This window comes from Thrips palmi, unplaced genomic scaffold (genome assembly GCF_012932325.1).
Source record: "Thrips palmi isolate BJ-2018 unplaced genomic scaffold, TpBJ-2018v1 HiC_scaffold_1, whole genome shotgun sequence".
In the NCBI taxonomy this organism is placed as follows: domain Eukaryota; kingdom Metazoa; phylum Arthropoda; class Insecta; order Thysanoptera; family Thripidae; genus Thrips; species Thrips palmi.
The window spans coordinates 7,695,747-7,711,340 of NW_023144620.1; positions in this window are offsets into that span (position 1 = coordinate 7,695,747).

A 15,594-nucleotide genomic window follows, 5' to 3' on the forward strand; every position below is an offset into this window, starting at 1 on the left:
AACGCTACTCCTCCTCCTGGACCACCCCTCCTGTTTGCATCTTTTCTTTTTCTCCTTTTCGTCGCTTTTATCACCACCGCGCACCTCCGTCGCACTCTTCTTCTCCTTTTTCTTCTTCTCTGTCCGTCGTCCCTGTGAGGTTCTTCCCTTGGAGCGGTTCGCGTGCCCCTGTTCACACACACACACACACACACACACACAGACTGGTACACTGCATCGGCATGCGTTGCGCCCCTAATTGGCACCGTACGTGCTCGGGCGAGAAAAAACACACAAGCACTCCGCCCCACTCCGTACTACTACACCTCAAAAGTACCGGCAATAATAGTGGAGCCCCCCGCCGCGCGCCGCGCTCTGCACCGCGCTGCCGTTTCTTTGGCGGGAGCCTCACTGCCCCGCAACATTTTATCCCGACGAGACGGAGTGAGAGAGAGAGAGGGGGAGAGAGAGGGGAAAAAAGGTAAACGGAGGCAAGCGTTCCATTGATTAGTGCTCGCGCGTGCGCGCGGCCCGCTAAATGGAAAGGGCTGCCGCGCGGCGACGGACGGCGACGGCGACGGCGGGGTGCCCGTCGGCTCGCCGTCGGCGCGATTCGCAAGGCCGCCGAACTGCCAGTCCGCTGCCGCCGCCGCGCCGCTCCACCGAGCCAGCGCGCTTTCTGGCTTTCTGGCGTACCAGGGGGAGTCCGTACGGCATCCTCACCGGCCGAGAATTCCGTCCTCCTTGCAGACACCTCCGCCACAGTGGCGGAGAGCGCCTGCGAGGTAGGCAGTCCCGTGGCGGCGCGGTGCGGCGCGGCACGGCCTGCGTGCCAGGCGCCCCGCGCCCCGCGCTCCGCGTAAGCAGGCAACCTCGGCGTGGCGGTGGGCGGTGCGGCGGCGCCGCATCACAGGCACGCGCTCCACCAAGTGGCAGAGAGGCATCCCATTGAGATTTCGGAGGCCGCGGCCCGGGCCGCCCCGTCCCGGGTCATTCCGGCCGCGGACGTGCCGTTCCCTCCCTCCGCACCGCGCCGTGCACGCCGCCATGCAGGCCGCCAGGCAGCCAGTGCCTTGGCGGAATTATGAATGGGACGCCATGTTGTTGTTGTTGCTCTTGCTGGCGTTGTTCTGCTCGATTGACTACCACCGCCACCCGGCCGCCGTGCCGCGCCGTGCCGCGCCGTGCCGCGCCGTGCCGCGCCCCGCGAGTAATCATCATTGATCGATAATGTTACACTCCGCGGCTGGCGGGCAGGCCGCTCACACACCGCAACGCACCGCTCGGCTCTGCTCACGTACCGCTCTGTGTGTGAGTGTGTGTGATGAGACACAAAATGACATACGAGGAGCGAGGACGATTCCGCCTTCCGCCGTGAGACGCCGCGGCTGATGGAATATGAATGGTGGGTAATGGGTCGGGCGATGCCACGGCACTGCCACGGCACTGCCACGGCGATGCGTAGTGTGTTTTGTCTCTGCCGGCCGTCCAAGCGCGCTCGTCTTTTGTCTCGGCGTCGGCGCGGTACGTCCGGCCCGTCGGTATGGCGCGCACGTCCGATTGGATTTGAATGAGGCGGCGCATCGCGGTGCAGTTTGCCTGTCTCTCTCGCACCGCAGCGGGAGGCGCCGTGAGTGCGACAGAGACAGCGCGGCAGTCCATTGGCGAGGCCCGCGTCACTGGCCGAGGGTATTTATCTGGCCGGGGCTGTAATGGAAAACGGACGGGTAATTGGCCGAGTTTCTCATAGCGCGCCGTCTCTCTCGCGCCGCTGCGGGGCGCCGCGGGAGTGCGAGAGAGACGGAGGCCCGCTGGGCCATTACCCTCCTGCGGCCGGGACTGCGGGGCAGCTAGGCCGGCCGGAAATGCCCGCGCACGCCGAGAAGGCCCAGAAGGCCCAGAAGCAGACCGCCGAATCGCTCAAAGCTCCACCGATGAGATGAGGACCCGACTCTGCGCGCGAATAGACACGCCTTCCCGGCGGGCTGCGAAGCGGAGTCCTCTTCTCGAGGAGAGGTCCTTTTCTTAGGAGGGGTTTCTCCGTCGAAACTTTAGCCACTCGGGACGTGTCTGTGTTCGGAAGTGCGCGCTAAGCTTCCACGATTTCCACCAAAAGCAACACACACGGCACGCACACTACTCGAGAGCAAAAACTCAGCGTCCGTTTTTTGCTCACCCAAATTGAATCCCACCTCATCACTCATTACGCGCTATCAGTCTATTGTGCGGACGAGCATTGTTTCCGCACCTCGCCCCGCCCCGCCCCGCCTCAGCCACCCCGCCCCGCACCGCGCCAACATTTAAAGACGCTGTAAAACGCGCATTAAAGCGCCGACGACTTTACGGCTGTCGGGGGCATAAAGTGGTGCAAAGCGCCGCGGACGGGGCGGGGCGGGGCGGGGCGGGGCGCGGTGGGGCGGGGTGACCCGCGCGCAGATTTGAAGCAATCGGCAGCGGTCCGGCCCGCTCGCGCGTCGAGGTCTCCGGAATCATTAACACGCACTGCTTATTACCGGCTGCCTATCTCTCCCCCGGCCGATGCCCTGTCCCCCTCGCACTGCCGGGGCGCGCCGCGGCGGAGCGAGAGAGACAGGCCGCCCAATTCGCCGGCGGTATTGACGTATTAATGTTGGCGCCCTGCAGTGCCCCAGGCGGCCGGCGAGGCGGCGAGGCATGAAGCGGTCGCTAATGAATGAGCAGCGCGGTACATAATTCCTCAATTCAGGAGAACCAGAACCCACCCGGGGCTGCACCGCCTGCACCGCCTGCACCGCCTGCGCGGCCGGCACACACGACGCCGGGATGATTTATCGAACGTCGCCCTGCACCCCGCGCCACGCAGCAGCCACTGGCGACACCGCGACCTCACTCCCACAGACCGGACGCAAACTTACGGCAAGAAAATTTAAGGTGAAGAAAACAGAGTCGGAAGGAAAGTAAAAGGTAAAAAGGTTACAAAAATTAGAAAAAATCAAAAAGAGGAGAGACGGTGGAGAAAAAAAAGAGCATTCCCTTATCATTCTATACTAGCTTCCTCTGCTTTCCCATTTTTCGATTGTCCTTACTGTGACGAAAAACCAGACCGTCTGAAAATCATCGAACTCGCGGAGTGTGTTTTTCCCTTGACAAAGCGAGAGGAAAAAACGTCGTGGATTGTCGGCTCCGCCGCCTCCTCCTTATAAACTCCCCGCGGAGACACTAACGCCCCGTCAAACCGTCATAGCGGCCAGTTAGTGTGTGCAGCAGCAGAGCACCGAGGCCTTCTTCGCGAGCGGCGTGGCGCGCGGTCCGCCGCCGGGATTGAGCTACAACATTCCTCAAAACCGGGCAGCAAGCGCAGCAAGCTCTTCTGGAGCTAGCTAGCAAAACACGATAATTTCTCGTCCCCGTGTCGCTGGCTTCGCCTGTGCTGGGCCCGGCCCGGCCTTGTCGCACCGTCCGCCCTTTTGCAGTGCAGGCACCGACGGCCCCACAAATCTCGCGCGATGACCACGACGGCGCCTGCGGGGGAAAAAAGCAGTGGCGGCGGCAGCAGCGTCACCACGTAATCAATTTCCTGCAATTTCTAGCGGCGACCAGCGCCGCTACCGCGCAACACGGCGACACACGGCGGCGCGGTCAAACAGGGCAAGATGAATTGGCGGGGACAGACGACGAGGAGGAGGACGAGCAGGCCGCCATCGCTCATTGGCGTCGTGCTCCGCACCTGCAGGACAACTTAGCACCGCTTTAGGCCGCGGCGCGTCCAAGCCGCGTCGTAAACACATGCAAAGCCAAGGCACGGCCCGCCAGGCAGCGTCAAAGCCTCTGGCGGCACGCGTCAGCCCGGCCAGGCCCGGCCAACGAGGTGGCTGACGAGCCGGGCCGGGGAGGTGCACGCCGGGCCAGACGACCGGTGCAGGCGGTCAAAACACCGGACGCGTTTTGAGCTCCAGAGTCGCTAAATGGGACTCGAACCGAACGTGTGACCCCACCAATGGATTGCCTTCCGAACCAGGAATTCGTTGGTAGGGTCACACGTATGGTTCGAGGCCTGTTTAGCGACTCTGGAGCTCAAAACGCGTCTTGAGTTTTGGCCGCCTCCACCCGGTCTTCTGGCCCGTGCGCCGGCCAAAGAGGTGCCTGACGGGCCGGGGCTGGGGAGGTGCCCGGAGGCACGAGGCAGCCGGAGCAGACGAAGGGTTTTATTGTTGCAACATTGGGCGGCCGCGGGGCGGGGGGCGGGGATTTGATTCGCGTCCGTAGAAAGTCGCGTGTGTGTGTGCGTGAGAGAGAGAGAGAGAGTGAGGGAGAGGGAGAGAGAGAGAGAGAGAGAGAGAGAGAGAGAGAGAGAGAGAGAGAGAGAGAGAGAGAGAGAGAGAGAGAGAGAGAGAGAAATTGAAATTGAAATTTTTATTTTAGGTGTAGCGCCAAAGGACTAAAGAGTCCCACGAGGGCACCTCACCGCTCTCAAGTTTGCAATACAAAATTTTACAGTAAGCAAGTATGTAAAAAATTTGAACTCTACACCCCCTCCCCAGTCTTAATGGGGAGGCCTCCTGCTTTACTTCGGTGTTCGGGATGGGAACCGGTGCTATCAGGTACCTGGGGTTAATCCCGTCAGCGACCCAAGCGTTCGCCGGGGGACCCAGTAGGACCCCAAAGCTCAGGCAGCTGGGTGAGAGCACCCAGTACGAAGCTCTTTGAGGGGCGGGACGTAGAGTGAGACGACAGAGAGACAGAGAGAGACTCAGACAGAGAAGAGGTTTGGTGGGAGCTTCTTGTTTTCGTAGGGTTGGTTGTGTACCCCATGGTACCCCCACTGTCCGGCGCTCCCGTACCGAACATACAGCGTTTTAGGCCAGCTTCAAAGGACTTATCATCGCCTCCCCGACGAATCGAGGAGGCACCACCCGCAACCACACACCGGATGGTCTGGATTGATGGATCAAATACGCCATCGCTCCAGTGCCGAGGCCAACCCGCCGAAGCGGATTGCTTTTTAGACACCCACAGCGGAGTGGCCAGGTGAATGTGACTCTGACCACTACGCTATCACGCTTGTACGTCTGGCAGCGTGTTGGACGACGGGTTTGAGTTGCACTGGGAGGAAGGCGGTCGAAAAATGTAATGAAATGATGGGATTTGATCCCCGGACCCCGCCACCGGGATCACACGACTTTACGCTCTCGGCCACCACGGCCCATGATGAGGGGATCGGCGTGAGGTGGGTTCTTGACGCAACAGGACTCGACCGACCCGGTCAAAATTTCGCAAGAAGTTGGGGGAGTCGAACCGCCGACCCTATCACTGAGAATCGACGCCTCTACTCCCTGGACCACCACGTCCCATGCTCGGAGTGGGCTAACGTTTACGGGTTTGAACCGCACTGGGTGAGGCAGTAAAATTAAATGGAAATATTTGTTAGGAGTCGAACCTCCGGCATGTGGGCCTGTTGCACCGGCTCCGCTCTCATGGCCTCGAACCACCACCCGTAGGATAGCAAGTCGAAAAAAACTTTTGTGACGCTGGTATTCGAACGCCGGCCTGCGGTAACTCGATCCCACGTCTCTAGCCTCTCGGCTATCACAGCAGTTGTGAAACGCGATGGATCATCTCCTTTCATTAACGTTCGTTGAATGTGATTTTTTTAAAACTGTGAGGTGTCCTGTACTTAAACCGGGGCCGGGGAAAGGCACGCCGAGCCGCACGCACACGGGAGGCGGCGGTGATACGCAAAGGACGACAGGGCGGTGACAACGGCACGACACGTAATTGGTGAACAAGCAAGGAAGGCGGTGGGTGGCGGCGGCGGGGCCAAAGCACCGCCCTCCTGATTGCGCCTGTGTTGTCGCCAGATAGCGCTGCGAGCGTCTTCGATACCTTCCGTCGATACCTCGATACGAGGCGAGCGAGGCGCGGCGCGCTCATCAGGAGGCGGCAAATAAAATTAAGCCTTCCGCTGCGGCGGCACGGCGCTACCGCCCGGCAAAGGGGCAGAAATAACGGCTGCAAAAAAGAAGCAAGAGAGGAAATCAGGCGAAAATTTATAATTTTATTATAAACGACATCAAAGCCTAATCGACTGCCGAAAAAGACGGTGTGCACGCCGCACCTGGTCTGCCGCGCGCGGGCCGCGCTAAACGCCTTATTAAAAATCGCTGTCAAGCAGCGTCCATATTGATGCGCTGCGCTGCCCTGCGCGGCGCCGCAATCGCCTGTCGTTTGTAAACACTTTGGCCGTCAACAAATTGGCCATTTCCCCCCAAGGCGCCTCAAGGCGCGAGCAGCAAGGCAGTGAGCACGCCCCTCTGTGGCCGCTGGGCCGCGTCGCCGCCGTCGCCGCCGTCGCCGCGCGTAAGTGGACTGCGGGGAACATGTTTAGCAAGTTTGGAGAATAAGCGGCGGTCCATTCGGAGGGAAGGGGGGGGGGCACGCGCCAACTGTTGCCGCAATTAATCCGTCACGGCGCGGCGTGCAGGAAGGCAGGGACATGTCCCACCAATAGTGCCCCTCGGTTCCCTCGACAAGCTGCGGGGTGGCTTCTTCCTCTCTCGGACTCCAGGGGGCCCGGGCGGAGCGGGGCAGAGCGGGGCTCGGAGCGAGGCTACTTCGCTCGGCGTCAAACGGGCGGCGAGGCTCGGCCGGGGGGCGGCTCGCCGGCACGGCGCAAAGCGTGTGCTGCTGAAAGCACGCCGACATTTCACGAGGCCTGCAACCAACAACCGCGTCCACACATGGCCGCACACACACACCGACGCACGCGGCGCTGTGCGGCTGTATGCGTGTGACCCAGTGCATCACATACATTGGATCGGCCTTGGAGCCACTGCATTCGTCTTCTCTCTCTCGCTCCTCCTTGTAGGGACGGCGCACTCAAATAACGCCGCCAGCGAGGCGCCATAGAGCGCCGTGTGTCTTAGCGGTGTCCCTCCCCCCTCCCCTGGCAAACACGCGGAGAGGTCAAGACTTGAGGCAGAGGAGTGCGATGCCGTCCTCACAGAACTCGACAGTGTTTCCACTGGTTTCCATGCCGCCGCGCGCGTTCGGCAGCGGTACTGCCTCAGCACTGCACGTCGACAGGACCAGCAGCCTTCGAGAGAGCCTCCTTGAGGCCGCCGAGGCCGCCGCCGGCTTGTCAGGACGTCGCCGCCAGGCGGCCTAGCCCCGCCCAGGGCCTCGTTCGGGCCTCGCGTCTTGCGGCCCAGGGGCGTTCCAAAAGCGGATGGCAGGCCCCGGGGGGCTCCACGCCCCGCCCCGCCCCGCCCCGCCCCACCGACCGGCCTCGCCTAATTGATATCAAAAAGTCGGTCCGCGATTCGAGGCGGCGTGGCGGCGTGGCGGGTAACGAACTGCAGGCTAATGAAGGAGGCCCTCGAGATTGATGGCGGGCTTGTTGTCGGGGAGGAGGCGCGCTGCACCGAGGCCCGGCGGCCCGGCAGCCATAAGCCACACATTGATTCTCTTATTCATGACGAACGGTTACAAAACGAGACGAGTGCCCGGCGTGTGCGTGTGGCCGCGATAACTCTCGCAGACCGTCGCAGACGGATGGGGGTCGCGTGGCCCCGGCCTGGCCCCGGGACCGGCAGCAGCGGACTGATTCCGAGAGCGGCGTTTCTGTCTCTCTCGCACACGTGGGGCGTCCCGCATGGGTGCGAGAGAGACAGAGTGACCGAGTCGACTGCCTGCAGGCCGAGGCCGTGGCGTGCCGGTGCCTTGATTGAGGGGTGCGGAACGATCGGCGTGTCATTCTCCCGGTGCGACTTGCAGTGTGCTTGCAGCGTCGCAGCCACCGACCGGAGGCGGCAAGCACGGCGGCCAAGGCGAGGCCTTGGCGGGGCCTTGTCGAGGCCGTCCCGACAGTGCCCGCACGGCCTCTGCCAGGCCACGGCCAGGCCTCAGCCCTGGCGGCCCGCCGGCCTCTTGGCCCAGCTCTTTGCCCTTTTGCCTGGACGGCACCGCCACGCCACCGCCACGCCACCGCCACGCCACCGCGCGCACAGATAGTGCGGCAAAAATAAATAACGTACGGAGCCTGTCGTCCTGGACACACCTCCCCTCCCCTTCCTTCCTCCCCTCCCCCGCCCCCGTCGTCCTCCTCCTCCGTGTCCACTTAGAGACGTGCTGCCATACTGAGGCCGGTCCGCTCCGATTCGACTTATCGAAATGAATGACCAATCCGCTGCCGATTCGATTTATCGCCACGATTTGCTGCGCTCTTTGCTGCGCTGCTGCTTCTATTATTGCCGCGCTTTGATGCGCTTTTGTGAGCTTTGACCGCGCGTTACTGAAGTTTGGCCGTGCTTTTCAGCGCAATGCCTTGGTACACCTTCACCCAGCATATTGCCTTCATTAAAGTCTTTTTGGTTTAATTTTTAACCGTGATCCTTAGTGTCCATCTAGAGGTCGTGAGAAAGCATTTCTCCCGGCGCTTTTCCTCCTCTCGGTCCGTCGAGCTTTGCTGGACTTTCGGCGCGCCTCGCCCTCGCCGCGCTCGCTCTGCTCGCTGTGGCCGAGTCTACGCCGTAAATAAGCTCACGCCAATAAGCCGGACAAGTTGTCTCCGCTTTTCGAAAAGCCCCCGCTGGCGTGCGCATGCGCCATGCCTCGCCTTCTCAAACCGATCGGCGGAGTAAACTGTCAGCGACAAATAAATGTGTCCGAGTCGGCACGCTTCGGACGCTTTATGCGACGCGAGCGCGCTCTACCGGGCCGACCGGCAAACCGACCGGCAAACCGACCGGCAGTCCACTGGGAACGGCGGCAATTTCGAACTGGGCTTCGTCATTAGGGCCGCGACGGCCGCGACGGCCGCGCGCACGCCGGGCCCTAAATCCGAAAGCCAGCCTCAACTTTCAATGGCCGTATCCATCCTCGCCGGGATCGATAGGATCGATAGCGCCGCGCGATAGGATCGAGATAAGCAGGGAGGGAAATCGGTGACGAAACATTCCTGGAGGCTGCCGCAGGCCTGCGACGGCGGCGTCCATACTTCCCGCCGCGCGATGGCGCAAGGCGCGCAAGGCTGGGGCACTGCATGGCCGTGCGCATCGCGGCCGTTGCGCATCCAGCGGCCGGCGCCGAAAACTGCGAGAATTGGCGGCGGTTCGCATCGCCAGCCTCCCGGACGACGCGCACACTTTGTCGCCGAGGTCCTCGTTGAGGTCCTCGTTGAGGTGCGGGACGACGGCCGGCCGACAAATTAATGGCTGTCGTTAACACGGCCGAGCCGCGCCGAGCCACGCCAACAAAAACTTTTATGTCCTCATAGAGGCCGCGTGTGCCCTCCCTCATATAATTGAACAAACGACGGCGTGCCGTGCCGTGCCGTGCCACGAAATAACGTTACGATGTCACGGCTGCGCGGGCTGCGTCGTGCGGCCGGCAGTGGCCGTGCCGAGTGATTTGCAAACTCATGAAGAGGCGCACTTTCTTCGAACCGGGGACGTATTTATCCGTGACTGATTTACGGCCCGGGGAAAAGGGACAGTAAAGGCGAAGTGTGTTGGCTGCTCCGGACGGTCGGTATTGATTTTGGGCGGGTTTTAGTGCGGCCTTTTGTTTAGTGCATCTGCACGGCGGGCAGGGCGGGCAGGGCGTGCGGTGGCGCCATGTGGGCGGGCGCGGTGGAGGGTGGCCTGGCCAGGTCGTCGGCCAGGTCGTCGGCCAGGTCGTCTCGGGTCACCGCCTGAGGCTGCGACCCCCGCGGCCACAAGCCGACCGCCCCGCTGGCCGCGAGGACGCTCCGGACATCTTCTTCTCCTTCATCTTCTTCTTTGTCTTCTTCTTGTCCCCCCTCATCTTCTTCTCTCTCTTCTTCTTCTTCTTCTTCTCCTTCGCGTGTTTCTTCGTTTCTCCCTGATGGACCCTATCCATCCGCCCACTCGGTTCCCTTCGTCCATCTCACGTTTTTTTCTGCGTCCCTTCTTCTCCGCTATTAGACCAGTGAAAACGAGGAGTTAAAAAGGGGAAAAAAGGGGAGGGGGCAAAAAAGCGCGCTTCAATTGCAGCGCAATTACGCCTTTATTCGGCCCTTATGCGCATTTTCATCGGCGAACTGGTCCGGCCTGCTGCAGGCAACGAGCAGGCAGGCAGGCAGGCAGGCAGCCCGGAGAGCGCGGTGGCCTGGCGGACCTGGAGAACAGTGGGCGAGAAGACCGGTGGAGGTGGACATAACTATAGACGCGTTTTGAGCTCCAGAGGCGAACCGAACCGAACGTGTGACCCCACCAATGGATTGCTCTCTGAACGAGGAATCCATTGATGGGGTCACACGTTCGGTTCGAGTCCTATTTAGCGACTCTGGAGCTCAAAACGCGTCTAGAGTTATGACCGCCTGCACCGGTCTTCTGGTCCACTGTGTGGCGGTGGCTCGGTGGGAATCGTCGAGGGTGACAGTGTGGCCAGCGACCCGTCCGCGGCTGGTCCAGGCCTCCAGGCCGCTGGACTGCAGACAGCGCCGCGTCCGGCAGCGCGGCCCTCCGCGGACGCCCCCTCCCCTCCCCCTGTCGGCCCAGTGCAGGACGTGCATTGAGTGCAAGAGGAGCGGCGGTGGTTACGGATGCAACTCAGACAATTCCTACGACTCGGCCCGAACCGAACCGAACCGACGACTCGGCAATGGGGCGGTCCGGCCGGCGTAGCGGCGTACGGCGTACGGGACGGCGGGGACGGCACGACAATAGCCGCTCTAGCGAGCTAGCGCCGGGATCGCCTCGTCGCCCTGTCTCTGTCGCACTCGCGCGGCGCCCCGCTGCGGTGCGAGAGAGACAGAGCGACGACGCGGTCCCATTCGGAAGCGAGGCGCAGCACAGAGCACGCCAAAGCCGGACTAACCTTTCTCAATTTGCCGTCCGCGTGCGGGCTGTGCGGGCGCGTCCTGGGCAGTCCGTGGTCTCGGGGACGACGACATGCAGGGAAGGCCGCGGCCGCCGCGGAGTCCGGTGGGCAGACTATGACTGCATCTTTTCCCCGACAGTCAGTAAGTCAGATTGTTTCACTTTCGGATCAATAATTACTGTCCGGCTGACAGGGGCCCTGTCGCAGGGTGCTCCCCGCATGCTGGAGTGGTGTTGTGTCGCCGCGCTGCAGCAGCAGCACCACAGCAGCAACAGCAGCAACAGCAGCAGCAGCAACAGCAGCAACAGCAGCAAGCAGCAGCAGAACAGCAGCAGCAGCAGCAGCACCGCTGGGCGCGCGGCGGAATCTGGGCCGATATATCTCGTTATCGAAGGTACGAGTTTCGACCGTGTATTTTTTCTTGTCCTGCCCGCCGCGTCTTTTGACTCGTTTTATTTCCGACTTCGTTATTTGTCGTTGTTTGACATCGCGAATGTCGTCCGAATGTCGTCCGACCGCCTCGCCCGGGGACATTAATGTCCAGCGGCCTTCTGGGCATGCAAACAATCACGCGTCCACTTTTTAAAAAATAAAGTAAAACTTTTATTTTTTACACGTTACTAGCCCGTTAGTCAAATAACCAACGGCAAGAAATGTTTTCCTTTCAGAGAAGATCACAGTGCGGTGTGTCGCACAAACGAAAAGAAGACCCACATCATGAAAGAAGAAATGATGACGGGGTGATCGCTGCTACCGTCGGGATTCGAACCCGGGTGCGCCCTCTTCCAGCTAAAAGCGTCGCCGAAAACATTGATGACAGCCTTACCTGGAAACGGGCCGCTCCTGGAGAGGGACGAGGCGGAAAGAGGGGGGGGGGCACAGGAAGGATGCACGCACGGGGTGCGCGCCCGGCCGGCAGGAGCGGGAAGGTACAGGTTGCGGTGCAGTATAACGCGAAAATGACAGGAATTCAAAGAACACACATACGCACACACACACGTGAGGGTGCCCCGTGCGGGAAAGAGCAGACTGGAATAAAATGCATCAGGCGAGCATTGTTGTCGGCGAGCCGCGCGTGAGTTATGCCCCACTATATGGCGGCCCGGGCGGCACCAAAGTACAAGGACCGGTGCGCGTGTGTGTGAGTGTGTGTGTGTGTGTCTGTACGCGAGTGCGCGTGTTTGACTTGCCGCGGTGAATCACACACCTTCAAGACAATTCTTACCTTAATTTCTATCTTTTTTTTGAAAGGGGTGCGGTGCTGCTGCACACCGTGAAATACTGCCACGGCGCGGCGGAAAGCGATTAAAATTTTGTTGGACATTTGTGTGAGTGTGCTTGCGGTGGTGCACCGAGGTGCAAATAATAAAAGCCCGAGCCGCAGAGGGCAAGCCGGGCAGGCAGCCCTGACCGCCCTGACCGGCCTGACCCAGACTGTCGTCTCGACGAACGAACGGCGGGATTCGCTACTGCGGTGAGGTGGCCGTCGCCCCTGACAGACTGAGGGCCAGGTCAACTCGGGGGTAACTCGGGGGTGCCGCAAAGTTGATCAAAACGGTCACAAATGTGTGTAAAAGATCGTGTTTTGGGTCGACTTTAAGCATCCACTGCTTCTGATCTGAGGCGGTAAATCGCCCTCCCTCAACGGGCAATTGGTCTTTGGACCTTCCTTTTGCATGCCTTTGTTACGGAGTGCAATTATCTGCCTCAGTTTGGAAGCAGTACTGCCGCAAAGTTGGTCTAAACAGTCACAAATGTCTGTGAAAAATCGTGTTTTGAGCCGACTTTAAGCATCCACTGCGTCTGATCCGAGGCGGTAAATCGTCCTCCGTCAACGGTCAATTGGTCTTTAGACCTTCCTTTAGCATGCCTTTGTTACGGAGTGCGATTATTTGCCTTAGTTTGGGAGCAGTTTTGCCGCAAAGTTGATCAAAAGGTCACAAATGTCTGAAAAATCGTGTTTTGATCAACTTTGTGGCAAAACTGCTCCCAAACTAAGGCAAATAATCGCACTCCGTAACAAAGGCATGCTAAAGGAAGGTCTAAAGACCAATTGACCGTTGACGGAGGACGATTTACCGCCTCGGATCAGACGCAGTGGATGCTTAAAGTCGGCTCAAAACACGATTTTTCACAGACATTTGTGACTGTTTAGACCAACTTTGCGGCAGTACTGCTTCCAAACTGAGGCAGATAATTGCACTCCGTAACAAAGGCATGCAAAAGGAAGGTCTAAAGACCAATTGCCCGTTGAGGGAGGGCGATTTACCGCCTCAGATCAGAAGCAGTGGATGCTTAAAGTCGACCCAAAACACGATCTTTTACACACATTGTGACCGTTTTGATCAACTTTGCAGCATTTAAGCAGCCAGTGCTCGGCGTGTGGGCCAGCCGGGAAACCACCGCGACCCCAGGCGACCCCAGCCACCTCGCCGCGAGCCCTCAAAATTTTTTCGCGACCCCATTTGGGGTCGCGACCCCAAGGTAGGGAACCGCTGAGCTAGAGGGGCAAGTAGGGGCACTTTTAGAATCGGGGCAACGAGACAAAGGCAACGGTGCTAGTTTGGAGCGTATTTCTAGTGTTTGGGCGAGTCGATCAAGTTCCCCCGACTTGCCCCCGAGTTACCCCTGAGTTCCCCCGACTTGCCCCCGAGTTCCCCCCGAGTTCCCCCCGACTTGCCCCTGAGTTCCCCCGACTTCCCCCGAGTTCCCCCCGACTTCCCCCGAGTTCCCCCCGATTCCCCCCGACTTCCCCGACTTCCCCCGACTTCCCCTTGAGTTACCCCCGAGTTACCCCCGAGTTACCCCCGAGTTACCCCCGAGTTGACCTGGCCCTCAGTTTGTCAGGGGCGACCGCCACGCCCCGCGTCTGTCGACGGCAACGGGAGACGACGCAGCGACGGTGTGGGCAGGCGGACGCCAAAATCCCCGCGCGCCGGTGCAAAAAACAACAACAAGAAAACGACGACGGCGACAAACTATAACGATCGGCGCACGACGGCCTGTCAGGTACGCGAATCGCGGGCAGGGCGCCGAAGCGGCCGGAATGGCCGCGTGAAGTACGGTAAGCACGGGGCGAGGTTCAAAAGGGCCACTCCGAGCCCAGCCACTGTGCGGCCGTGACGCCCCCGGGGCCGCCTGCTTTGCATAATGCACTGCAGGGATTTAAAAAAGGGGGCGGGGCCGGGAGACGAACCGAGGGAAAGCGGGCCTGCCAGGTAGGCAGCACTGCACGGCTCGACCTGGAGCGCCTGCGAACGGCGAGGTAGGCCGTGCCGCACTACACCGAGGCGTTGCGGCGCTGCCTGCCTCGCAGGCGCCCTCCACCGCCTGCAGGGTAGGCCGTGCCGCGCTACACCGGAGTCTCGCGGCACTGCCTACCCCGCGGCTCGCAGGCGCCTCCAAGAAGAAGTTGCATCTGCGAAGCAACGGCCCAGGCCGTGCAGCAGGCCATGATGCACTGCGCGTCCGCGGCTGGCGTCTGGCATATGAATACCGCATTTTGTCCGTATCACGGGAACATCTCCATCGCGGTGCCCGGCTGCCCGGCCGCGCCGAGAGGCTGAGAGGGCTCGGAGGGCGCGAAGGTGTCTCCAGCAGGGGGAGGGGGGGCTGCAGTCTCAACTTGGGGCTCTGCGGCCGCCTCGGACGGGGCGCGGCAACCTGCCGACGCGCGCGTGCTATCGGGTCCGTGCATCGCGCGCGCACGCTTGCACGCCAGGCCCGCGCGCACGCGCTGCTGCACTGATAGAGACGAGCCAATCACAATATTTATAGAGGTCGGCGGAGCGTCGCTGCGTTGCCGCGTCGCGGTGACACGCAGGCGGGCATGATTTACCGGCCGATGCCATAAATCTAGAACCGTTTTCGCTGTCCGGTCTGCCTGGCTGGCTGTCTGGCCCGGGCGGCTGCGGTGCGGCGCAGAGGGCGTCGCGGAGGGCTGCGGCGTGATTGAAAGCTCTCCTGGGTGGCGCTGGCAGTGCTGGTAGGCAGGGCGGTCTAGGATGGTGGCGGCCAGAGGGCGCACTCAGGCGCGGGACATTCCGGAACGTGTTTGTAGGATTGTCCCCAGTAGTAAGAAATATCCCAGGTCACCCGCCGCCAGTTGTAAGAAATACCCCAGGTCACCCGCCGCCAGTAGTAAGAAATACCCCAGGTCACCCGCCGCCAGTAGTAAGAAATACCCCTGGACACCCGCCGCCAGTAGTAAGAAATACCCCAGGTCACCCACTGCCATCTTGAAACCCCAGGTCACCTCGCCCCCAGGTCACCTAACCTAACATAACCCAACCTAACCCCGTCACTCTTCCTCCCTCGCGCTGCCGTTCAGACACAGCCTGCTGCTAGTGTGATGCGGCCTTGTTAATTACGGCTGCTTCTTATTGGTCTACATCGGCGCGCTGGCCGTGCCGGGCCGGGCGCTGCGGCACGCTGCCGCCACTGCGGTTTGGTGACCCCTCGGCTCGACGGCTTGCTCCGCTCCGCCCACTTGTGATGCGGGGCGCGGCGCGGCTCCACTACCCGCACGGCGCCACAAAAAACGCGCTCCGCCCGGACGAGGCCGGCCGGCAGGCCCATTCCGAGAGTCGTTTTCGTCGCGCTGTCTCTCTCGCTCTCGCAGGGCGGGCCGTGTGGGTGCGAGAGAGACAGAGCGACTCTCGGAGTCGGTCTGCGGACCGCCTCTGCCCATTCCGCCGCTCGGTGCACCGCTGCAGTCCTGGCGGAGGCCCGTCTCGCCGTCGCGGACGTCGGGGAGCAGAGACTGTTCGGGTTGACATTCTCCGCGCTTGGCGG